Here is a 25,912-nt window from a genome sequence, read left to right as displayed (position 1 = left end):
TGTCTAAGTTAGTGTACAGTGGATGTGTTTGTGGTAGGGGGAGGGGCAGGTGACTATGGTCTAGTTTATTCATGTTCATTCATGACATGGATCAAATGATAGAACGCATTAAGATTTTTTATGATTTTTTATGATACATCATAGTTTGCTTCTGCATGAACACATTAATGTTCTGACATGTTTAGATAAAACTGTTCTTTGTCAGTTTTATCTAAAGCTGTATATACTACATTACATGTGGAATGAAGATGAAGGATAAATTACTCATTTTATGCCCAAATGAGGTATTCTAGCATGCAACACAGATGCTATGAAGTGTCCTCTTTTTCATCAGAATTAAAGATTCTCTCTTTTTTTCTTGTGTTGTTTCATCTTCTCAGATTTTTTTGGAGGGGGATGGGGAGGGTGGATTTCTGTTTCAGTCATCATGCTTTGAACAGACCTAGTTCCTCTCAGTCTATGCATGTGCTTATGCAAGCCACTGACACTGCATTGTTACACAGCGAGAGAAAAAAGGCAAAAAACAAACCACAGAGTTGGAAAGAGACAGAATGATGAATGATTATGTACAGATACATGGCTAGTTACAAACGATTGTCCTTGATGAATATTTGGTGAGCCAAATGATGAAATCAATTAACACTTTAGCAGCTACGCTTTCAAGATGATATAAAAAACAAACCCAATCTCTGTGACTTCAATTACACATAAAGGTCAGTTTACATATCATTTAAGTATCATGTGAATACAGGAGAGGAGTGTCTTCTCTGATGCTCCTGCAGTAGCTCTGTAAAGTCTGTGATAATCAGCGCTGGGAGTAAATGAGCACACTGTTACTGTTGTGTGTGTTACATGTTACACCATATCCCTGTTGCTTTTGCTGCACCAAAGGAAAAAAAAGAAAAGAAGATGATTCTACAGAATCAGAGGTGGTGTATGAAACATTAAGGGCCAAGGAGGAAAGACATTAGCTAGGATGTTAGAGAAGCAATTGCTGCTGCACATCAGTCTGGGAATGGTTATAAATACATTTTCAAGATCCAGGCGAAAGGAAGAACAGGTAAATAATAATAATAATAATAACTTTATTTATAAAGCGCTTTCAAACAAAGTGCTGTACATGAGTGTGGAGGGTGGATTTTCCATTTGCAGGTAGGATTTCTGAAAGGAGGTGAAAAAAGAAAATCAGCGACAAGGGACTGACTAGAACACTGAGGAGTTTCTGAGACAGAGGGATAAGGAATGTAAGTACACGAAGCAGGTTTCTTCCTGTTAAAAGGGAGTTTTTTCCTTCCTACTGTCGCCAAAGTATTGTAGGGTCTACCGTACAACATAAAACACCTTGAGGCGACTGTTGTTTTGATTTGGTGCTGTATAAATAAAACTGAATTGACTTGAATGTAGCTTGAAGCAATGAGCCAAAACAAGAATTGTTAAGCCTAGACTTGTGTCTACACAGGTAGGTGTACAACCCAGCAGGGGGTGGATGGAGAGACAGTCTTTAAATACACAGAGTGTGATGAGCCAGTTATGAGTCTGAATTTGCACCTCTTACTGACTTTTATGTGGTGTCTAGAGCTCAGCAAAGGACAAAACATCGTCTCTCTGAAATAAGGATAAAAAAATAAAGAGTGGTGGCAGTAATAAAAACCTCCAGTCGTTATCTTGGCGAGCACATGTTCTGTAAACAAAGCCTTGAGCTCTTTCAAACAGCTCAAATTACAAACAGTGAGCTTTAAGCAATATTTTATTTTGGCTCACAGTTGCAAACCTGTAAAGTTAAAACTAATTCATGGTAATATCTAAGGAGCAAAGCAAACATAGCATTCAATATATTACAACACAGCATTTCAGGATCTTCATTAGGTTGCCAAAGGAGCCTGAATAAAAGTGTATTGTGTCACAGATGTGACTTAGATATTAGTTAGAAGGTTGACCTCCCATCACTGGTGACATGTCATCATGCTTTGATTTCAGGCACACACAGGTGTGCCCTTTCAGGAAAATCAGCTTCAGGGCAGAGCTTCCCTTTAAACAGCCCCTCGTAAAGAAATGTTTTGTGTGTGAGGCGCAAACCAGTAGGAAAAGGCTGAGTTAAAGGACGAGTGGCTAGTTTCAGACAGACATGAATCAAGGGCCTGCACCAAGACCCAGTGTAAGAAAAATAAGGATGATTTTGAACCAATTGATGATAAAAATTGATTGACATTTTAGATAGTTGTGAATCAGCTTCTTAAAGTCCTCACAGTATCATATCACCCAAAAAGAGCACTTTACTCTCAGATTGCTGGATTACTTGTGGTTCCTAGAGTTTCTAAAAGTGGTAGTCCTAGGTCTCTGAGCTTTTATTCTGAGTTTTGTTTTTGGACTTCAGGGGGATGTTCTTCGTACCTCGCTTACTACATCCAAGATCAAATGACACATCCAAGATCAAATCATCGCGCTAACCGTGAGCTCGCTAATCCGGTTGTCCGAACGCACCTGTTGTTGACGATTAGTATAGCTGGCTGAAGTAATCTGAGATCACTGGGTGGCTTAAAAGGGGCTACGCATCGATAGTAGAAACATTGATCGGCAACCCTGTGATTGGTCGGCGAAGATGTCGAAGGAGCGCGCGCAGTATCTCACGGCAGCAGACCAAGAACTCTTGATTGAGGGATATCAGGAGTTTCAGAGTTTAATTACAACGCAGGGGAACACTGCAAAGGCTGCAAAAGCAAGGAGAGAGGGCTGGCAGAAAGTTGCTGACAAATTAAACTCGTAAGTGATCCATGATATTACATTATATCATGTGATATTATTTCATTCCACATTATATTATATTACATCATATCCTCTTTCACATTAGAGCCACAACAGGACCCACTAGAACATGGGAAAAAGTAAAAGTGAAATATAAGAATATTCTACAGAATGGTAATATTTATCACTTATATTGCTTTTAGTCTATGACAAGAGACCCTGGAATAATCTGTTTGTTTATAACAGCAACCAAGAAAAGGGCAGAGCAAATAAAGACAGGTGGTGGTCCTGCACCCCTCGTCACACCCCCTTTTTGTACTGTGACATTTATTGACATTGTGGGTTTTATGTGTGTGGTTTGAATAACACTCCATCACTTTTACCTGTTCCCATGCAAGGGGTGACTGAAGCATGCACAGTAAGTCGGGAGTAAGTATATATACAGTACAGTAAGTATATATATATATATATATATATTTGAGAGAGAGAGAGAGAGAGAGAGAGAGAGAGAAAGTAAATAATAACCTCACGGGAGAATCGATATCTCTCTATGAGCACACCGTCGCGCCGAGCTAAAGGATCCCGTCTATCCCGCAATATACGCTAAATTCTGTAAACTCTCCTTATCAATCTTGCACCTTCCTTGCTCGCGTACAAACGGACAGGACATGGCTGCGACAGACTTCCCAAATCCACCTTCGCTTTTTAGCCGTGGTCTCTCATCTTGATTGCACGTAGTAATTTACTATTACTACTCTAAAATATGAACTACATCTGACATGATCTACTACATGTAATAGAATGATTAATAGTACATTTCCTTTTTTTCGGAAATGACCTGTATGTATCTGTATGAAATCAATAAAAGAATCAAATACATTATCTTTAGTTACATTGATAATATTTATTTATGGTAAAACAGTGGCGAAATATCGCTCTTGCTTTCATATAACTGCAGCGGACATACCTGAGAGGCCGCGATCTAATCCTGTTTACATAAAGTAAACCTGCTCCCGAGCAGGCTTACTTTTACGGCTCTGTTGCTATGACAGCAAGCCCCAGATGAGCTTCGGAGAACCGAACGATCCAAGATCACGCCAAATCGTCAACATTCAAATCCGGCTAACTTACTTAGCGAGGTACGAAGAACAGGCCCCTGATTTATTCTTTTAGATTTAAGACATATTTATCTTCTAGCTCTGTATTTGGCTTGAGTTTAGTAGTTCCTAGAGCTTCATAGTTTTGTTATTTATATTTTAAATTCTTGGTTTATTGCATTAGTTACCTGTTTATGTCCAGTCAGTCCCAGTCTCGTCTCTCTGACCTGTCTTCAGCGTCTTATGTGGTAATCAGTCTTGTTTCTGTGGTTGTCTGGTTTCCCTGGGCGTTTATCAATATGCGTACTTGTGCGTACTTGCGTTCTCGTGTACTCGTGATACGTCATCAGTCGGAGACCAAGTACTGTTCCAATTCGAAGTACGCATCAAGCCGAGAACGCGAAAAAGTCCCGGATGTGTTCTCGATCCGCCCGTTTTATCGAGCATGCATCGGTGTGGACTTGGGACAGCTATATATCCCAGAATGCATTTCGTCCAAAACTCAACAGCGGACTCCCGGCACATCGTTTTCACCCCCCCCGCTCGCGGACTTCTCACTACTCAGGTTAAAGAAACCCCAGCAGCTGTCTATAGTATTGAGTGTCCACTAGAATAGAAATAAAAGCGTTCTAACATCTCACCTGCTTGTTTTTATTAAGGTATGTACACGTATGTACATGTACACTATTTTTATTAATAGAGGTTTCACTACTGAGGTTAAAAATGATATATAAGTCACTTAGATCATTTCTAAATGTTAATGTTTGGTTTATTTCAGTGTTTTATTTGTTCCTGAGTAAACCGGTTTGGCTGTGATTACAGTTAAGCTTCATAACATGTTACTCACAGTTAAATTAGGAGGGGACGGCAGTAAAACCTCCGGACCTGTGACATCATCACGTACGCAGGTGTTCCAATTGTACATATCGCGAGTCCGTGCTCGTGTTCTCGGCGGGTACGTACTCACCGAGAACGCGAGTACGTACTCGCGTACTTGGGCATTGATAAACGGCCATTGTTTCATCCTTTGGTCTCCCCAGTCAGTCATGTCTCCTTGTCTATTTATCTCAGGTTCATATGTTTTAGTCTGGGTCTCAGTCCTACTGACTTCCTGTTTTATTCTGACAGTCCCTCATCCTGTGTGCATAACGTTCAGTTTTTGTTTCCCTGTCTCATCAGATTCTGGGGCCTGTTCTTCGTACCTCGCTTACTACATCCAAGATCAAATGACACATCCAAGATCAAATCATCGCGCTAACTTTGAGCTCGCTAATCCGGTTCTCCGAACGCACCTGTTGTTGACGATTAGTATAGCTGGATGAAGTAATCTGAGATCACTGGGTGGCTTAAAAGGGGCTACGCATCGATAGTAGAAACATTGATCGGCAACCCTGTGATTGGTCGGCGAAGATGTCGAAGGAGCGCGCGCAGTATCTCACGGCAGCAGAGCAAGAACTCTTGATTGAGGGATATCAGGAGTTTCAGAGTTTAATTACAACGCAGGGGAACACTGCAAAGGCTGCAAAAGCAAGGAGAGACGGCTGGCAGAAAGTTGCTGACAAATTAAACTCGTAAGTGATCCATGATATTACATTATATCATGTGATATTATTTCATTCCACATTATATTATATTACATCATATCCTCTTTCACATTAGAGCCACAACAGGACCCACTAGAACATGGGAAAAAGTAAAAGTGAAATATAAGAATATTCTACAGAATGGTAATATTTATCACTTATATTGCTTTTAGTCTATGACAAGAGACCCTGGAATAATCTGTTTGTTTATAACAGCAACCAAGAAAAGGGCAGAGCAAATAAAGACAGGTGGTGGTCCTGCACCCCTCGTCACACCCCTTTTGTACTGTGACATTTATTGACATTGTGGGTTTTTATGTGTGTAGTTTGAATAACACTCCATCACTTTTACCTGTTCCCATGCAAGGGGTGACTGAAGCATGCACAGTAAGTCGGGAGTAAGTATATACAGTACAGTAAGTATATATATATATATATATATATATATATATATATATATATATATATATTTGGAGAGAGAGAGAGAGAGAGAGAGAGAGAAAGTAAATAATAACCTCACGGAGAATCGATATCTCTCTATGAGCACACCGTCACGCCGAGCTAAAGGATCCCGTCTATCCCGCAATATACGCTAAATTCTGTAAACTCTCCTTATCAATCTTGCACCTTCCTTGCTCGCGTACAAACGGACAGGACATGGCTGCGACAGACTTCCCAAATCCACCTTCGCTTTTTTAGCCGTGGTCTCTCATCTTGATTGCACGTAGTAATTTACTATTACTACTCTAAAATATGAATTACATCTGACATGATCTACTACATGTAATAGAATGATTAATAGTACATTTCCCTTTTTTTCGAAATGACCTGTATGTATCTGTATGAAATCAATAAAAGAATCAAATACATTATCTTTAGTTACATTGATAATATTTATTTATGGTAAAACAGTGGCGAAATATCGCTCTTGCTTTCATATAACTGCAGCGGACATACCTGAGAGGCCGCGATCTAATCCTGTTTACATAAAGTAAACCTGCTCCCGAGCAGGTTTACTTTTATGGCTCTGTTGCTATGACAGCAAGCCCCAGATGAGCTTCGGAGAACCGAACGATCCAAGATCACGCCAAATCGTCAACATTCAAATCCGGCTAACTTGCTTAGCGAGGTACGAAGAACAGGCCCCTGTTCGGCTGTGTTCCCAGGTGTGTTCACTCTACCATAATCTCCTGCTGTGTATATATTGTCATGGTGTGTGTAATTTGTGTCAGTCTTTTTTGCCTCTGGTTTGTTCCAGCCTGGCTTTGTTTTTGTTGTCTTTGCTGTTTTGCCAGCACAAATAAACACTGTAATTTCAAATTTACTTCTGTCTGTCATGAGTCCTGCATTCTAAGTCCACCCGCTGCTGCCACACATCCCAGTTCATCACACTAAAAGTAGAATGGGAGACAGAGGCTTCAGTTTTCAGGCCATTGTTCGGTGGAAACAGCTCTGGGTTTGGATTCAGGAGACAGACACCCTCTCTACTGTTAAGATTAGACTTAAAACTTTCCTTTTTGATAAAGCACATAGTTAGGGCTGGATTAGTTTACCCTGAACCCTCCTTTAGTTATGATGGAATAGACCAAGGCTGTTGGGTGCTTACAATGATGCACTCAGTGTTTCTTCTTCACTAAGTTCTTTTCACTCACTATATATCTTTGTAAACCACTCTGGATTTCATTATTACTTATTATTAATCTCTGGCCCTCTTCCAAAATGTAGCTTTTGTCCTGCCTCCCTGCTCCCATTCATAACCGTTCATAGCAGATGGTTGCTCCTACCTGAGCCTGGCTCTGCTGGAGGTTTCTTCCTGTAAAAAAGGATGTTTTCCTTCCTACTGCCACCAAGTGCTTGCTCATAGGGGAACATCTAATTGTCTTTGGTTTATTCTCTATTCATTTAGCACCACAGAGTGACTGTTGTGATCTGGAAGCATAAAACTTAGTTTAATTCAGTTGAATACTACCATCTCATAGCAAGAAGGCTCTGAGTTGTTGAAGGTGTTGTTGAATGGAAGAGGATAACTATTTTATTGTCATTCAGAACATATACCAGTTGGTGCACATCAGAATGACTTTTTGGCATTAACTTGCCATTGGATTAATACAACATAAATAAATCTCAAATATATATACGTGTAAGAATATAAGAAAAATGTGTCTATATACACACACAGAGGAAAGAGGAAAAAAGTGTCCTTTCACTTTTACTAATAAGTGCAATTTAAATTTATCTTGCAGTCTTCATTACCTTAGGTGCTTTCCTGTAGAATCGTCTGCCATGTAGTTTATAGTGCATTTCATTCTTCCAATAAAGTTGTGCTTTGAATTTTGTATATTTTCACTCTGTGTCAAAACTGGTGGTTCAGCCCTCTAAAAAGTCGCAGCTGAGCCTTTTGTTCTATTTTCATTCAAATTAAGGGCTTTGTACATGGCAGTGTTATTCAAATGCTTACATGTATGCCAGGTCAAAAATAGCAGTGAGACACAGCATTATTTGAGCTATTCACTTCTCATCCTTATTCAAATCAGTTTTAAGCAGGGAGAAGCAGGCTGAGAAAAGCCGGCCAAAGTTGTGCTGCAGACACTTGGTGTCAGTTACAGAGTCGGCCAGCACAGAGAAAGCGATACCTGGCCTGTGTGTGGCGATAACAAGGAGACAGAGGCACGGCCCCAATCGCATATGAAAGGGATTTTGGAGGTTGAGTCGAGGTTCTTTCTCCCCGGAGTCCCCTCCACCCTCTGCCACGCACACATGTATACACACACCAGGCATCACACACTTCTTCCCTGTCTTTCACTCTCTTTCATACATACACATGTAGCTCCTGGCTGCCTCCTCCTCCTCTCTGATTCTCATGAAGACAAAACAAGTCCTTGGATCCTACGACACAATTGCTGCCGTGCTATCTTTGTACGTTTCCCTGCTGTCTCCTACTCTTTTTCTCTCAAGCTGCCTATCATCCCTCTCCCGTTCTCCTCTCCCATATATATGCTCTTTCTCAGCTTTTTATCTTTTTCGATTTCATTAAACAAGTCCATGACAGTTCCTATCTTGTTTCAGTGTCATTCTCAATAACTTAAATTTAGTCTTTTCTATGTGACAACTTCTTCTACCGAGCTTGATCCCCACCTCCTCTTTTCCCTCGCCCCTGTTTCTCCTGGTGGGGTTTCCTCCAGGTCTTCCAGAGATCTGCATTATCAGACAGGAAGTAGTTGTGAGTGGCTTCCTGTCCTACATACTCAAGCCAGCATAATGGTGCCAAAGCAAAAAGGAAAAGTCAGACTGTTTATGAAATATTCAGTGGATACAGCCAAGAGCTTGTTTGAGCATAACATCAATTTTTAATTGAGGGCCTCAGGAGGCATTCTTTACTATATTTTGCTGTGCCTTATTTGGGTCTTAATGGTTTTATGTGTGTATTTATACTAGTATAATAATTTTCCATTTTATATCATAACCTGTTAAAATATTTTGAATTTTCAACAACAGGCTGTTAAACTCTGAACACGACTTCTTGCAAAAGAACATAGATTTATACAGGCTTTCTAAATCTAGATTATGAGTTATATTAGTAATTTGTTTTGCATTAGTAATGAATGCTGTTGTATTGCAGCCTTTAGGATTAATTTAATTTTATAAATGAGTTACACTGGTGCTAAAGAGAAACCACAGACTCCATAAATGGTAAGATGACCTAGCTTTACAAAGGGCTTTAAAAACAAAAAATCTGCAACAAACCTGCTTTCTAGGCTGAATGAAGATCTTCTAAATTAGTGAGATGCCATTTCCTCTCCAGCTTATCTACATTAAGGTGCACATTTGAGAGTTATACCAGCATTTCTGATTTGACTTTCTTTTTCAGTAGAGCCACTATATCTCATGTCAAATGGGATGAGGATGTAATACTATAAACAAGATAATAGAGTAGAGTTCAGATAGCTGCTCTGCATTGTGTTGGCACAAGGAATTGAAGAAGAGAACTCTGGAGGAATTATATCCTTAAACTTGGTTGCAGCATTTTCAGAAAAAACATCTACTGTAATGAAATATATTTTCCACTCTTATCTCTATGTTAATTAAAGTACTCTTACTGTGTCATGTGGATAAATGTGCACATTCTTTTTCCAGTAAATTGCAACCACTGCACATTAAGCCATCCAACCAAATGACCACTTAAGCACTCATTCTGATAACATCTCTCCCTATTATGTCAAATAAACAAACATTGTTAGAAGCAACTATCACAGCAGGCAAAAAAACATTGCATTAGATTGAGAACAACTTTCAGCTGACTGCCAGCAGCAAATCTTAGTAAATCACATTTGAGTGATTAATTTTAATGTTCCTCTCCTGAAAGGGAAACTCCTACAAATACGTATGCCATAACACCAGCCACAAAAATACCCAACTTTCCCAACACAAACCTGACATGAAAAATTGGTCTGACATGGAAAATGTGAGACTGAAAACAACTAAACTGAAGCTGGTATTTTTGCACTGTATTATTCACCAGAATGTGTTGTGTAAGTCAGTGCTAAACATTAACCATGTGGTTGATGTTCTAACTGAAATAGTTAAGAGCACTGAGTGACAAACAGATTGTTGCACTTCTGATTCATTCAGTTCAGTTCCAGTTGTGTCACTGCTGGAATTGTATTTTTCTCTCAAGAGAAAAACCATCCATAGACATGCTCCAAAGATGTCTTTGGCGCTACCTTCATATGTGAACAAATAGTCTCCAGATGCAAATCCTCTCCGTGACCTCCTTCACATTTCCACCTCAGACACTGCATCTGATTTTAATTTTCATTTCATTTGCCTCAGGAGGCATTCTTTACTATATTTTGCTGTGCCTTATTTGGGTCTTAATGGTTTTATGTGTGTATTTATACTAGTATAATTACTCCGTGTTTTCTTAACTGCACAGAGTATGGTTTGAGGGATACTAAATTAAATATTTCTGCATTCACCTCCAAATTTACTGAGAGTTAGTGTCATTTTAATGAAGGTGGGTAACAATATTGTGTAAAACATCTTTTTAGGCTCAAAGAGCCTCAAAGAGCCTCTACAGAGGTCTTGTAAGAGGAACCAAGAACACTCACATCCAAGATTTTGGATATTTTCCAACAGTCCTTTTTTGATAAGTTCATTTTATTTTTGTATTTTTTTTTATAAATAATGTTTGTAACTGATTAAAGTGACCCAGATGTTTCTGTGTGACAGTGATAATAGGAGCTGTTTGAACATTTTAGTTGTTTTCAGTCTCACATTTTCCATGTCAGACCAATTTTTCATGTCAGGTTTGTGTTGGGAAAGTTGGGTATTTTTGTGGCTGGTGTTATGGCATACGTATTTGTAGGAGTTTGCCTTTCAGGACAGGAACAGACACTGCATCTGATTTTAATTTTCATTTCATTTGTTGAAGGCTAAAACAGGCTGGATTTTTCTCACTAAACAAGAAAAAGAACTAAAACAATGCAGATGACATAATTAGGCTACAAGCAAAATAACAATAACATGTTGTTTCTAGTTAAAAGTCTTTGAAATTTTGCAAAACTTACATTTTGTTAATTGTTTCGGGGAATATTGATTAAATAGTGAGAGAATGTTGGTGTTTTAGTTGTGTCTATTTCACATTTTCATTGCCTAAATGTGACATCTAGTCTTAGGAGCAGGAGTTGATAAGGAGATAAAATTAATATTGAGCAGAATTGAGTTCAGTTTATTGGTGCAGACCTACAGAACAGTCTCAGTTTCTCATGTAGCCCTTTGAAAAAATGAAATGCCCACCCCTACTGTAGAGGATCACAGGATGTGAGAGGCAGGTACACCACTTTGGACTCTAGGAAGAAAAAAAGAAGGGGGGAAACCCACAGGGAGAGAAAGAAAGCTTCATATAAAATAACCCTTCACAACCAGCTGATCTGATCCACCAAGTTGCTGGAAAGGAGAGGCCATCTGTGAGTCGAACCTCAGATCCAGGAGGAACAATACATTTTTCATCACGGTCGCTGAAAATTGGACCAGCTTTGGACGCCTTGAGGATATTTGAAGGTGTGTGGGAGTTTGCCCAACCAGCTTACATGTGTTTTGTGGATTTGGAGAAGGTCAGTATGAGGTTTCTAGCCCGTTGCTATGAACCATTCGGTCTGGGTGTTTGGCTTCATCAGGTGGTGGCCTCCAGCTCTCACTGGAGCTACACCTCTTATGTCTCTCGACTGGTCTGGGAACACCTTGGTTTTACTCAGGATGAACCACTGGAAGAACCAGGCTCAGGGAAGGACAGTCATTATTCATGACTAGTTGGGGGTTGGAACAGGGAGGCAGGACAAAAGATACACTGTGGAAGAGAGCCAGAAGTCAATAATTACTAATGATTAAATGCTGAGAGTTGTATATACATAGAGAGTGAGAAGAGGGGAGTAAAGAAAAAAACACTCAGTGCATGATGGGAATCCCCCAGCAGCCCAGACCTATTACAGCACAACTAAGGGAGGATTCAAGATTGGTTGGTTGGTTTGGTAATTTATTTCAAACATGTAAACAATATACAGGTACATTTAGAAAAGAAAATAAGAGAGAGAAAAAATACTATACAAAAAAATCAATACATTTCAATATAGCTACCGTTCTGATTAATTTGTTGAAAGGGAGTGGGATCACCTGATCCAGCCCCAACTATAAACTTTATCTAAAAATAAGGTTTTAAGATTAATCTTAAAAGTAGTGTTTCTGTCTCCTGAATCCAAACTGAGAGCTGGTTTAGAAGAAGGGGGGCCTAAAAGCTGAAGACTCTGCCTCCCAGTCATTTCTCCCAGTGAAATGAAACTAATATGGGAGAAATATGCTCTCGCCTGCATTTCCTCTTCTTCATACTGTAATAGTTGTATTTATGTCTAGTTGTTAGGCTTGTTGTTATGAAAAGGTTAAGAGGAACTGCATTTTTCAGCTATCTACACATGCTTACATTATATCGATGCCCATAAATGTATACATTGCATATGTTTATCCTTTAAGTCCATCTCCCTGCATTTCATATGACCTGGTTCAGTGATTTTTGCACTGAGATCTGGGTGCTACCACAATGCTGATCACATACAGCTCATTGCAGACACATATGGAGGACTGGTGCCACAGTATACTGTTGATTCTTGTGATTTGATCATTTGGATAGCCTCCATCATCCAGTTCTTGCAAAAACAGATTTACACCTGCCCCACTGGCAAGCGGCTCAATATACCAAAAACATGAACAAGCCTATTTGGGCTTGTTCACATTTGTCAACCATAAACAGACAGAAAAACACAGTGCACTGATACCAAGACAGAAAGACATATCTGTGTGTTAATCAGAGTGAATGACAGTTAAAAATGGGAAGTAAAAGAGCAAACACAGGGAGAAAACCGGGGAGGAGGATCTAACTGTGTACAAAAACAGGAAGCTTTTAGGGTTTTCAGAAGTTGCACAAACGTTGCATCTGTTGTGTGTTTTCTGTCTGGCATCAGAGATGCTGAGTGATTTAGGTCTGATAAGACACCCTCAGGTACACTCCCTGTTAGCTGGAGGGGTTGTTTTTCTGTATGGGTGCATGTGTGAGTGTGCAGCGTAGAGCTCGCACGCTCTTGTTCTGTGTGCGCTCGGTTCTCGCTCCCTTCAGCTGACGTCTAAGCGATTGCAACAGGTGACTCAGCCTCGGAGTCATTTGTGGGAAAGTGTGTGTGTGTGTGCGAGTGTGTTGGAGCGTAAAGTGTTTTTTGAGAGGGTGGGGGGTGGGAGGAGGGTGGAACTGGAGAGGATTTAAAGTAGTTGACAGCACAGTTAGGATGAAAAGATGAAAAGCGAAAGCTTATAATAACATCTATAACAAGAGCAATTTAGCTTCATCGTCTGTATTACACTTTGAGCTTTTCTGGAGCCACTTTGGCCTATTTTTATAGGTCACAATGTAGACTCACAGCCCACAATGCTACCTTGAAGACAGGACATCTGACGTCTCTATCATTCCAGTTCTGTGATTAAAAGTGACTTGCCCATTCTTATCCCGAGCATGTTAATTAATGTTGCTTTCTCAAACTGCTGGTGTGGCCTTGATGCACTGGGTTACGTCATCAGTGAGACAGGGCTGTCACTCCCAACTCGTCTTTTTTAAACAAGGTTAATTGCAACCCCTGAACCTCAATGGTCTAACCCTAACCATGCTCCCTGAATATCACTGAAAATATAATTTAGAATGCCTACATCCAAAAAAGTACCTTTTAGTACTGAAACCTAAAATAATACTATTTAGCACCCAAATCCTAACCAGCTACAGTACCATACAAAAGACTCGAGGACCCCTCATGTATTTATATTTGGCTTCAAAGGAGCCGAACTTTCTTAAATTTTTATATGGTCCTGAGCAATAGACACTGGACATTAGGTACTTTTTAACATTCAGTGCAGTCCTTGTCCCTGACCATTTTCAAAGAAATGTTTTCTTCTTCTTCTTTTTTTATTAAGACACTTAATACTGACCTATGAATCATTCAAGCACAAAAAGGGACCTAACTGGGAACTAGTGTTGTGTCTACATATAACAGACAACTTAGCAAAGAACCAATTTTTTTAGGCATATTTCAACCCCATGTGCAGTAAATCCTTAACAAAATTGAGGAACTGCACAAGTAGAGGACAAAAGAAGAAGTGTCAAGCATAAGAAACGTTTACAGTAGATGAACAAAATGTGAACAAGAGATGCTGAGGCTGAACCAGACCTCTGACCTCAATACTGAAGTTTGTTTTCCTATGAAAAACCAGAGACAAGACAAGCTTCAGAGACAACATCGAGGTAAAAAGACAAGGCAGAAAGCAGATGTTTGGCTCCAAAACAAACGGCTACTTGTCCTTCAAGGTTTTAGTGACGTGGAGGCGGCAGAAAGAACAAGGCCTTGCAGTGTGGAGAAGATGACAACATGGCTGTCATAACATCCATTAAGTGTTTAGCTCCCTTTAGCCTGGAGGTGACCATAAGAGAACCCTGTCTCGAACCCAGACACACACATATATACACAGAAAGCAGTCAGCCACACACACACACCCACACATACAGACATGCACACCGTCTCCAGTGAAATTCCACACTAGGCCTGTGTGCTGCCTCAGGTTACACTGTGGTCTATGAACAGCAGCCGTTCAACTGATAAGGTGTCTTAGAAAAACAAGTCAGCGATAGAAATGTTCCTGCTGGAGTGTTTTAATAAGCAGAGAGAAGAAATTTTTTGTTTTTAATACATTCAGTTTTGAACTAATGCTTCAGGGGTGAAAAAATTTCCACGACTACACGTGCGGACACAAGTGGAGATTCAGGCCAAACTTTGTATTCATCATTGGCACACCGGCTCCTGTCAGCTGCTTTCACTTTAGCCCCCTTCCTTGGTTTGCTTCAGATTTTTGTGTATTTTTTGAATAGAACAAAAAAACAAAAAAGCATTCCTTCTGGTGAGGATTTTGCAAACATGGAGACACTGCGAGGTCATGCACTTATGTCAAAACTTAATGTTAACATTTTTGCTACTGCCATCTTGTTTTTTTGGTGCTAGAAATAATAACATTTGGAAAAGAGGTTACTTAGTAATCAGCAAACACTAACAAGCTGCATCCATAATCTGTATAGCTGCAATGCACACACAAATACATATATGTGTCATTTAGTGATAGGCAACAGAGTGATGATACACTGGAACTTCACTAAACAAAACTGAAGGACAGACTTCTTAGATGGGCTGCATCACACAGCAAGTCATGTGCTTCAGAGGGCACCAACAGCACAAACACAGTCGAGAGGTCAGGTGACTCCAGCTAGCAGACAGCTATCAGCTACAGTCACCTCTGTCAACACTAATGTAGTGTCACGTCAGATTTAACAAAATCCAAACGGGTTCAGTCTTCATACAGTTGGTGTGAACTTGCTTTTGAATGCAGTAAAGTCGGGTACTTTAACAAGGGAGTCTACTTTTGGAGGCCACCTCTAAAGAACATTAAAAGAACTGCAGTTTTTGACACTTTCTATAGCTTCATTTTCCAGACCTGGAGGTTCCTGCTCGTGTGGAATATGCCCGCTTGTCCCTGCTTGTCATCTCTGGCTCATATGCAAATTAGTAGCTGTCCACGAGTGCAATCAGTGCTTTAGTCTTTCAATGATATTTCAGCAATTTTCATCTCTTACTGTTCGTAATACCTGGCTTACATGTGGTGAAAGATCGAGCTTACACATAGAGTAACTACCCTTCAGCATTCACATGGAGTTACACTTGTGTGAGTGAGCACATAGGGACCAAATGAATATTAGCCAGCTCTGAGGCTGTTGCATCTTAAACAAAATGTCATCTCCTTCTAACTGAGATGTCATTTTTTTTTTATTTTTAAGTGGCATTTCAACTGTTTTTATTTTTACCATTATTTCCAGTAATCAGCTTTCAGTGGTTACATGTCAGCCAGTGTTTCAGCCGCATTCATCTTAATCTTTAACTGACAGTTGCCTGTATTGCTTTATTCTCACAATCTAACCTCTTTTAGCTATTCTGTGTCAGCTGAAACTTAGGTTTCAGCTTACTTAGGTAATATTGCTACCTGATCCTTGTATGCATGTTCCTACCTCTGCTAAATTATTTTTATTCTCAGTAGGGATGAAAATTAGTTTCCCGCTATGAAGTTTATCCCTGCATCCTACGAAAGTCTATAGTAAAAACAATTCTGCAAAGACAAGTGGGCCAAAATTCCTCCACAGCGATGTCAGAGACTTATTGTCAGTTATGCAGACACTTGATTGCAGTTCTGGCTGCCAAGGGTGGTGCAACCAGTTATTAGGGTTAGGAGATAATTCCTTTTTCACACCAGCCCAGGTACGTTTGGAATCACTTTTTTCCCTAATAAATGAAATCAGAATTTAAAAACTACCCTTTGCATTTACTGGATCTATGTTTGTCTAATATTAAAATTTGTTTGATGATCTCAAACATTTAAGTAGGAAAAATATGCAAAAAAAAGAAAAAAAAAGAGCAAAAAATTGCATTTACCTTTTTTTTAAAGCACTGTGTAGGCCCATGTTACATGATCCATTAGGGCTGCTTGCCAACCCACAGACAGTATAAAGGTGGAATTTTGCATTACTAAAGAAAATCGTTAGCTGAAATGCTAATTGACAAATCTAATTGACGAATCACTGATCTAAAGTTAATACTAAATCCTACCACAGTACTGCAAACTGTCCAGTTATCCTGCACTCACTGTCCAGTACAAACCTTGAACAACATGGTATTATCATCTTTTGTTTTTAAAATAATTTCAGAATATGAAATATCCAGATACAACATCTGATTTAGTAGCATTTGGTTGTGTTTTGGGCAAGAGAACATTTTTAAAAACTAACAGTTGTTTTGGGCTTGTAGTTCTTCTCTCATGAGCTTTACTTATTTCATTGCTTCAAATAGTCAAAACATGTTACACACAGTGAGATGTTAACCTAATCCCTCTGTTTACCATAAACTCTTCACTAGCAGCCTGCTGGATGTTAGGCTGTGTTTACAATACCAGTGAAAAAGGAAATGGCTACAAGTAATTTTTAAATAGAAAACAACAACCAAACAAACGTAAACTCACTATCTGTGGCTGCTGGACAGACATCACATGCTATGTCACATGCTAAGTATTATAGCTGAGCTGGCCTTAGCGTTTTTCAGCGATCCAGTGATTCAGTGAAGCATAAAGTCATCATATGCTTCCATGTTTTCAAACACAACCAAACCCATTAAGGAACACTTGGGCAACACTACAACAATGACTCAGCAACAATGTAATGAGTCATGACAGGCTGATTTGTAACTTTGACGCTGGCGGTGTGAACACAGCACAAGAGTCCCACTCTGTCTGTGTCACAGAGACTGTCTCTCAGCCTCATCTGACCTCCTTGCTTCCTGCTTCCTTACTTGACAAAGAATCAAAGCAGACAATGACATGGTGTAACTATAGAGCATGGTTACATTTCATTCATTCCAATCTGAGTATTACCAAATTCTTCACAAGAACTCTCATTTCTTTAGCAGAGACTTGCATGTATGCTCATAAAGAGCCAGTGCTTATCTCTAAAATCAATCAGGCCTTTACATGCTTACGCTGGCATGTGTAATATTTTAGGTGAGTTTTTACCGGTTCAGTCAGGAAACAGAGTATGTGAAGAAGCACTGATGTAAAATAGTTTATACAGAAACTGAGACGTCACACATCTCATGCTCGCTCACAGAGAAGAATGTGGGAAAAGTACCACTGATGACTCACAGGACATTCCACAATATACCTGTGTGGAAATGCTGCTGTGAATCAATGGACAGTGTTTGGGGTTTACATTAAGCCATATAAACCATGTGGTGAAGGAGTTAACAGTTGAAAGCAGCACCTTCTGTGGAGGCTGCTGCCTGATACATTTCAACTTTAAATTACATTTTGCAACCAGTTCCTGAGTCGCAGATGTTCACAAGGTGTAATTCAAATCAGAGCAGCTCGAGTCATTTTTCAAAGCAGTCCAGTGGTGGAATTTGAAATATCATATACATTTATCAATGTTTTTATGTGGACACCAAACTGGCTGAGAAGTTTCTGAGCTGAGCTTGTGCCTGCTAGAAGTCTTGGTTCAATTTCCGAGCTCTAAGTAGCTTTGGTTTTGCTGCAGCAGGAAGCTATTATGTATAATATTACAAAAAAACGTTTTACTTAGATTTAGACAAAGTTATAGACCAGTGTGCACAGTGCCACTGGTTCACTGGTTGACTAGCTGACAGCTGGTGGATGTCCTCTATGACCCTATTTTTATTCTGCAGTTGCTGGTGTCTCTGTAATAAGGATAAAATAGGCTACATCACTAGCCTTACATATAATGTATTATATATAATGTGTGTTTTTCTCTGACTTTTTCCACCCAATTTTGAACTCACCCAATGTAGTGCCAACTGCTTGGTCTAGTATTCAAGTGCAAATTTATGGAACATATCTGTGTAGCTCATGAGGTAGAGCAGGTCATTTACTAATCAGAAGGTTGGGCTGCATGCCAAAGTATTCTCAGACAAAATTCTAACGCCAAGTTTCTATCTGACGCATTCATCGGTGTGAGAACGTTAGAAAGTGCTTGGGTGAATGAGGCAAGTCGAGTGCTCAACTTGAGTAGAAACGAGTTACTTATAAACCAGACCATTTTCTGAGAACTGGCTTAGAAAAGGCACACCATTTTGAAGCATTTTGAAGTTTAAAATTTGTAAACTGGCATTTCTACTTCGTTTTTTTTTATAATAGCAGGTATCCCAGTGTACTCGTAAAACCAGCTCCAAGTCCAGATAAATGGGGAGGGTTGTGTCAGGAAGGGCATTTAATGTAAAATTTCTGCCAAATCAGACAAGCAGATCATCATGAAAGAGATTTACTTATCAGATCAGACAGCTACTGTTCCCAAAGATTAAGGAAGGGGAGAGGGGGAAGGTATGTTAGGAAGCAGTGTGACAGAAGGAACGGGAAGAGTGTGGAGGTGAGAGTAGAAACTTTCAATGTGGGGACTTTGACTGGTGGAGGAAGAAAGCTGGCTGATATGATGGAGAGAAGGAAGGTAGATATTTTGTTTGTGCAGGACACCAGAAGGAAGGGAAGCAAGGTCAGCAGCACAGCCAGTGGATCTAAGTGGTTCTACCATGGTGGAGATAAGGAAGAGAAATGGAGTAGGGGTAATCTTGATGGAAGAGCATGTGAATAGTGTGAAGGTGAAGAGAGTATGAGACAGGATCATGAGCGTGAAACTTGAAATCAAAGGGGTGATGTTGAATGCTGTCAGTGCATGGCCCGTAGGTTGGATGTCAGTTGGAAGAGAAAGAGGAATTCTGAAGTAAGATGGATGAGCCGGTAGAGTATGTCCACAGGGGTGAGAGACGGTGATTGAAGCAGACTTTAACAGACATGTGCAGAAGATGAAGGGAACAAAGGTGATGAGCAGATGTTGGGTAGGTAGGATTTTAGGGGGAGAAATGCAGAAGGACCGTTGGTAGTAAACTTTGAGAAAAGGATGGAAATGGCTGTGATGTGTACATACTTTTTTTTCCAATGGAAAACAGGAAGTTAAGATGTTTTAATGTGCTGAAAATATTTTCAGGTAATAAGGCTGGTATGCAAAGTTCACTCAGTGTGCTGTGACCAGTTTATTTAATTTAATCACCCCTCCATCCCTTTTAGTTGACTACAGCACTAGAAGACAGTCAAGCTATTAGAAATAGATTTTTTTTCTTTCTGATTAGACAAATAACTAAAACACAGCCAAAAGGACAGCATATGCTGCACTTACAGCAGGTGAATAACCGATATTTGTATCTTTACTTTCCCCAGTGACAGGTAGTGTAAAGGATTACAGTGGCGCGTCAATCGGTGACAGCCAGTGGAGGGTGGAGAACTGCTGCAGCGTTCCATGACTGTGTGCTACTGAATAAGAGGACACGGATTAGACGACTGCAGGTTGAGTACTTGTAAGAGGATTGGTCATGTGTCCTTTAGTCTGTGGGGGAAACAAACAGATGAACAATAAACCAGCTGTAAGCCAGGAGTCAACAACAGTTTATCATAATCTGCCTTCATCTCTTCTTCGACCATCAAATTCTACTTATCTGTTTTCCTTCTGTACCCTTTGCCCTTACATTACACTAAAAGAGTTTTGCAAAGAATATATAATCGTTGATTTATCATAACATATGTTCTATCGCTCTTTGTTCTCTGTAACCTCCGTGGTCTACATCTCCTGTCTCCTAAATCTCCCTCTTTGCACTACCCAATACTCCTTTTAACCCCTGTACCCCCCACCCACCCCCACAGTTCTCTGGTGTACCCAGCAGACAATATGAAAGAGGTTTACTATAATCATTACTCTAATCACCCTTTCCCCTCTGAGTACCCCCATTTCTCTTCAGTATAATGAGGAAAATTGTAGGTCATCAGGCAGAAGCCTTTGTAAGCTGAACTGCTCAAGATAGGCATTCACGAATAGAATCCCTTGAGTTAAATCCATAACATAAAAAGCACCACTATCGAGGTTTTAAACTAGAGAAATGGCAGTGTTTGCAGAGTGTGATAATAACATGACAACATCTTGAAGGGTAGACTTATTTGTTCTGCTTTCCATATTCTCATTAAAATGCAAAAATAAAAAAAAAACAGAGAGAGAGAGAGAAAGAAACACAGTGCTTTCTTCATTGTATTAAACAATGTCTCAAAAATAAAAATATACCAAAGACTGAGGGAATAAAAACAGACAAAATGCACACCAGACAGAGACGTGTAATAGGGCACAGCTGAACTAAATTAGATACTATCAAAGGTGGGGGAAAGTACAAAGGGGGCAAGTAAAACTAGAAATCCACTGGAGAAACTAGCTTTCAACATAAAGCAGGAAGCAAACTGAATGGGAGACCAAATATAAACTGCCAAAGACAAAAACACTGAGGCAAAGACAGATGATGGGGTGGAAACACCTTCATGGACACAAAGAACATGAAGGAAGAAAAAGGAAAAAGAGAAAGAATAAAAGATTTATAAAAGAAACCATGGACAATTAGAAAAACAGACAGGGCTGGAATAGGTTTGATTAGATATCACTAATCAAAAATAAAGAGGTGCAAAATGACCACTAAGACACAAAAAAACCCCCCAAACAAAACAAGTTCAGATGATCAAAATAACACCAAACGGTATCATCATTCACAGTGTGACTGAAAACTAACTTAAAGAAACACAAAACAGCTGAACAGGGATTCAAAATGACCAAAAAGAGACACAAAACAGTCACAGAGACGTAATCACACACAGCATAAAAAAGATTTCAGTAGTTTGTGAAATCTGGTCTGAAAACCTCGAGATGACCTGTCCCATATCTTTGTTGTTTTAAAACTAGATGTGATGAGAGAGGGGTGGTTCTTACAGTGAAACTCCGCACTCATTGGTTAATGGCTCGTCCATCACAAGTCATTAGCCAGTGAACATAATATGGATAATCCTCCTTTAATGTCCAAAATGTATAAAATTAACCTTGTGTTTTATTTAGTATAACCCGAAATGAGTGACTGAGCCTGTAAAGACATCAAGAAATTGTCTTTACAGGCTCAGTCACTCATTTCGGGGGGGGGGCTGTTTACCCATAGACTCCAGCAAGCATTTGAACAATGAATAACTGTTGGCTGCAGTCTTTTCTCAAAGTCTGAAAAATAGTTTCAATGTTACCGACTTCAGTTTGAGTTACTTACAGTTAGGTCCATATATTTGGATATTGACACGTTTGTTTTGTTTTTTAACCTGTTTGCTAAAACATATTGCAGTTATAGTTTTGTAATGGACACGGACATGTGTCCACTTTCATTTGCAGGTATCCACATTTAAATTGGATGAAGGGTTTAGGAGTTTCAGCTCCTTAGCATGTGCCACCCTCTTTTTAAAGGGATCAAAGGTAATTGGGCAATTGACTCAAAGGCTATTTCATGGGCAAGTGTGGGCAATTCCTTTGTTATGTCATTATCAATTAAGCAGATAACTTCAGGCTGTCATGGCCAGCAAAGGGTTTTTAACGAAGTACTAGAAATGAACATTTTATTTTCATTTTTTTTTAACTTGGCCAATTACTTTTGAGCCCCTGAAATGAAAGGAATGTGTTAAAAATGCTTTAGTTCCTCATGTTTATATCCAATCATTTTGTTCAACCCTCTCAATTAAAGCTGAAAGCCTGCACCTCCACTGCATCTAAGATGTTTCATTTAAACCATACAGAACCAAAATGAGAAAAACACTGTCCCTGTCCAAATATTTATGGATCTAACTGTATTAAATGTTACCTCATTGTTAGCCTTCCTACTAGGAGAATGCTTGTGTTTAAGAATTTCTCATTAAAACAAATAAATAAGAAGACATACCTCAGTGGCAACTTAAACTCACAACATTTTCCAGTCCACCAGTTGCTATTTTCACTTGTCTATGCTAATAGCCTGCCTTAGCTGCATAGGCTAATAAAGTTGCTAGAGTTAAGAGTCAACTAGCCGACTCGGTCCAGACTTCAACAATCCACCTACTACATTTCTTTAACACATGCACAGGTTTAATGGTTAGTTAAATGCCAGAGCTAGTATTACACCTGCTTCGAAGCTTTATGCTATGTTAAGCTAAGCTGATCAACTCCTGCCTGTAATGCCATGTTTAACAAATAGACATGCAAATGGAATCAGTGTTTTAATGTCATTTTTGCCAGTAAAAATATGGATCTCCATTTTTAATATCAAACAATTGCTTTACAGACAAAAAAAAATGTAATAATGAGCAAAAATTATTCAAATTTCTATTCCAATTCCATATACTTGTAAGCATTTGAAGTGACAGCTACTAAATGAAAGTGGGTCTCATCTTGTCAACAAATCAAGCTTTTCTGTAATTCAAAGTAGATGTAGATGAGCGGGTGCTATGCTGCTGTCCCCACAGACTCTGTTGATGTTGAAAGCTGCAGAGCTTCTGTCTGGACTTGGAATTTCATCTTGTAGCATCTTTCTTTCACTACTCACAACTGCTACACCCTCACACAGACATATACAGTACATTAAAGCCTCCCCCCATCTGACATGTTATGCATTAGCAGATATGTTTCTTCGCTTCGCTTATTCTGTTCAAACTATTGTTCAAACTTCTTTTCATTTTCACAACCTTCAATTTCTGGAAAACTGTTTGGGCTAAACCCTTTGACTGATAAAATCACAGTCCTCCAAAGGCTTGACGTTCTATTTTTATGTAGCACAAAGAAATTCACATTCTCATAAAATCCTTCCACGTGGGACACGTCCTTTTTCTCTGTGATCCCCTCTTGTTTGACCCTCTTTGCCTGAGCCCCCACTCCTTTCCCATGCTAATGTCCTTCCTTTCACACCCACAGTTTTATCTCTCTGCCTTCTTTTTGCCACTTTTGAAGATGATGTAATAATATTCAAGAATCTTTTTTTTTTACCTGAGCAGTGCATGCATTCTTTTTTATTTGCTCTTTCCTTTGCCTTGTCTGTTGCTCAGTTTATCCTTTACATTAGAAAATTGTTGTTTTATTTGTGTTGCTTATTTGTTAATCTATTCATTTTCTATTGTGTTAGAGGGGAAATAGTCTAAGCAAAGATGTCCTCTTCCTAGCCATCTCCTTCAGTTCATTTAGAGGAATACCAGGGGTCACCCAGAAGGATGGAAAAACCATTTTTCCTGACTCCTTATGATATAGAGGTTGGGTTTTGTGTGGGTGCTTTTTTTTGCCTCCCACTGTCCAAACACATGCACATTGAGAAAATCAGAGATCATGTGAGATAAATCCCTCGCACACAGAATGTGATTTGTGTTGTAAAGTTGTAAAGTTTAAATATTTAAACAGTGTATCTAAATGCCAGTTCACTGCATTTCAGTCACAGCAGCGGATATTCCCCATGGTTATTGAGAGTTATATTTACATTCTTCACCACCCACCAAGCATCTTAAAATATTGCTCCATTATACCATGTAGGAAGGCTGTCAGATATTTTGAAAGTAGAAACACAGAGCTTGCTTACCACGCAAAGAAATCATAATAAAATGGAGAAAAAGTATCATTACAGTACATGTATGTAGCTGCAGACAGCACAGTCAACATATGGGAAAACATCCCAGCTACTGGTGTAATGGTATCTGAATTCATGACAATCCAGTACATGACGTGTAGTTTAGGATGTGATTTTTTATATTTTTGTCTTGGTTCAACAAGTCCTGTTAGCCAGTTCTTGATAAATTTCTGTTTATGACAACATAGCACACTGGGTAAGCAGTGCTTCTCTTGCTTGCCACCCCTAATAATTCTTTGTGTATTAGTTGCTGCACCAGTTCTCTGCTTAAACTGTAGTGATCAATCCCCTGACAATCTCAACAGTGTTGGATGGAAGAAATGCCAAACTGTGTGTCCAAAACTGAGGCACATAGCAAACTTTGATACTGGATAGCACTGTACATACACTGTAAAAAGAAAATAGGTGAACCAACTTAATTGAATTATTTCAATTGGTAACACCTAATTTAATTAAGTTCTTTGAAATGAAGTTAATACATTAGATAACACAACTGATTTATCTAATGTATTAACTTCATTTCAAAGAACTTAATTAAATTAGGTGTTACCAATTGAAATAATTCAATTAAGTTGGTTCTTTTTTCAGTGTAGCAAGGGCTATACTAAATATTTGATGGTTTATAATGTTTTTATTACAACATGCTGACGTCAGCCTGTTTTTATTACAATATAATGACATCAGCCTAAAGGTCAAGGTCAGTTGCTTAGCCAATCAAGGTACCTAGGTACTAATGTCCCCCAAGGTCTAGTTGAGTTTCACTAAGGTAAATCAGCTCAAGTTGTTATTGGTATTTACAGACAGACAATCGGAACTGATTACATTCTCCTTCCCTTGTGGACAAGAATAAGTAGTTAACTAATAAATATTTTCAACATTATTTTTTAGAGGATCCATCACTCACTTTCAGCTCTATATTTTGATTCTTGAGTCTGAAATAAGCTGTTTCAGCCCCTAATTCCTTAGAAACGAAGGTTTGAAATCTAAAAGTAAACAAAAACTGTCTGAAACTAGATATTTAATCTGAAGCTTGAGTTTTGGCTCACAGGGGCACTGACCTCATTACTTGAGACCTTGGAGACATTTACTTATGAGAATTCACTGAGATGTGGTTATTCTACTGCTACACCTACCATTTTTCAGATGGCCAGTCACCCCAGTGAATGAAGAAAATACTAAAAAATACAAAGAAATAATATACTGAGTTTCATAGAAGCACATTCCCACCCCACTATCTTTTCCAAGTGCCTTTAATGCTTTCATTTTCCACCACTTTCATGCATCAGCTAAACAGCTGAAATGTGAGCTGCAATGTCTGCTCACATCCAAGATTTTTTATTAACCAGTACTATTTGAGGCGTCTACTTTTCACATGAGAATTTTTTTCATGAGCAACCAAATTTGCCATTTTCTGCTTTTTTGATCCCCTCAGCCACATGTAAGGCCATGTGGGAAAATCACACTAATGGGGTACATACTTGTCTCTCTACCAGTGAATTCTGCAGAAAACCCACATGCATTTAGTCAGTTAATATGCCAAATCCGAACAACCAGTTTCTGTTCTAAAGTCATGGGAGAGCTCGATCTTGCTAAGGGGATGCACTGTGTATTAACAACTATATTAGTGTGTCACAGTCCCTCAGCATGCATGCACAGTCAGGTCAAAGAATGTAAACAATGTTCATCAGCTGCTGCTACAGTTGCTACTCTTTTCTAAAAGCTGGTGCATCTATAATTCATCCACACATGCATCCACACACACCCATGCATGTCTGAAGAAACACTTCCACACCTATCCAGACACACAGACTAACACCGAGGG

The 25,912-nt window shown here is 39.2% G+C and overlaps 1 long non-coding RNA gene across 1 annotated transcript; it reads right to left on the bottom strand.

Moving 5' to 3' along the window:
* Positions 1–1,065: 1,065 nt before the first annotated feature.
* Positions 1,066–4,146, bottom strand: LOC120435302. Its single transcript, XR_005609628.1, has 2 exons — positions 4,028–4,146; positions 1,066–1,161 (listed from the first exon to the last, which is right to left on the bottom strand). It is a non-coding gene; the product is annotated as an uncharacterized LOC120435302 (long non-coding RNA).
* Positions 4,147–25,912: the final 21,766 nt, after the last annotated feature.

Source organism: Oreochromis aureus, linkage group 20, assembly GCF_013358895.1.
Source record: "Oreochromis aureus strain Israel breed Guangdong linkage group 20, ZZ_aureus, whole genome shotgun sequence".
Classification (NCBI taxonomy): domain Eukaryota; kingdom Metazoa; phylum Chordata; class Actinopteri; order Cichliformes; family Cichlidae; genus Oreochromis; species Oreochromis aureus.
The sequence above is the reverse complement of the archived record's forward strand: the minus strand, read 5'-3'. Positions and strand labels throughout refer to the sequence as shown.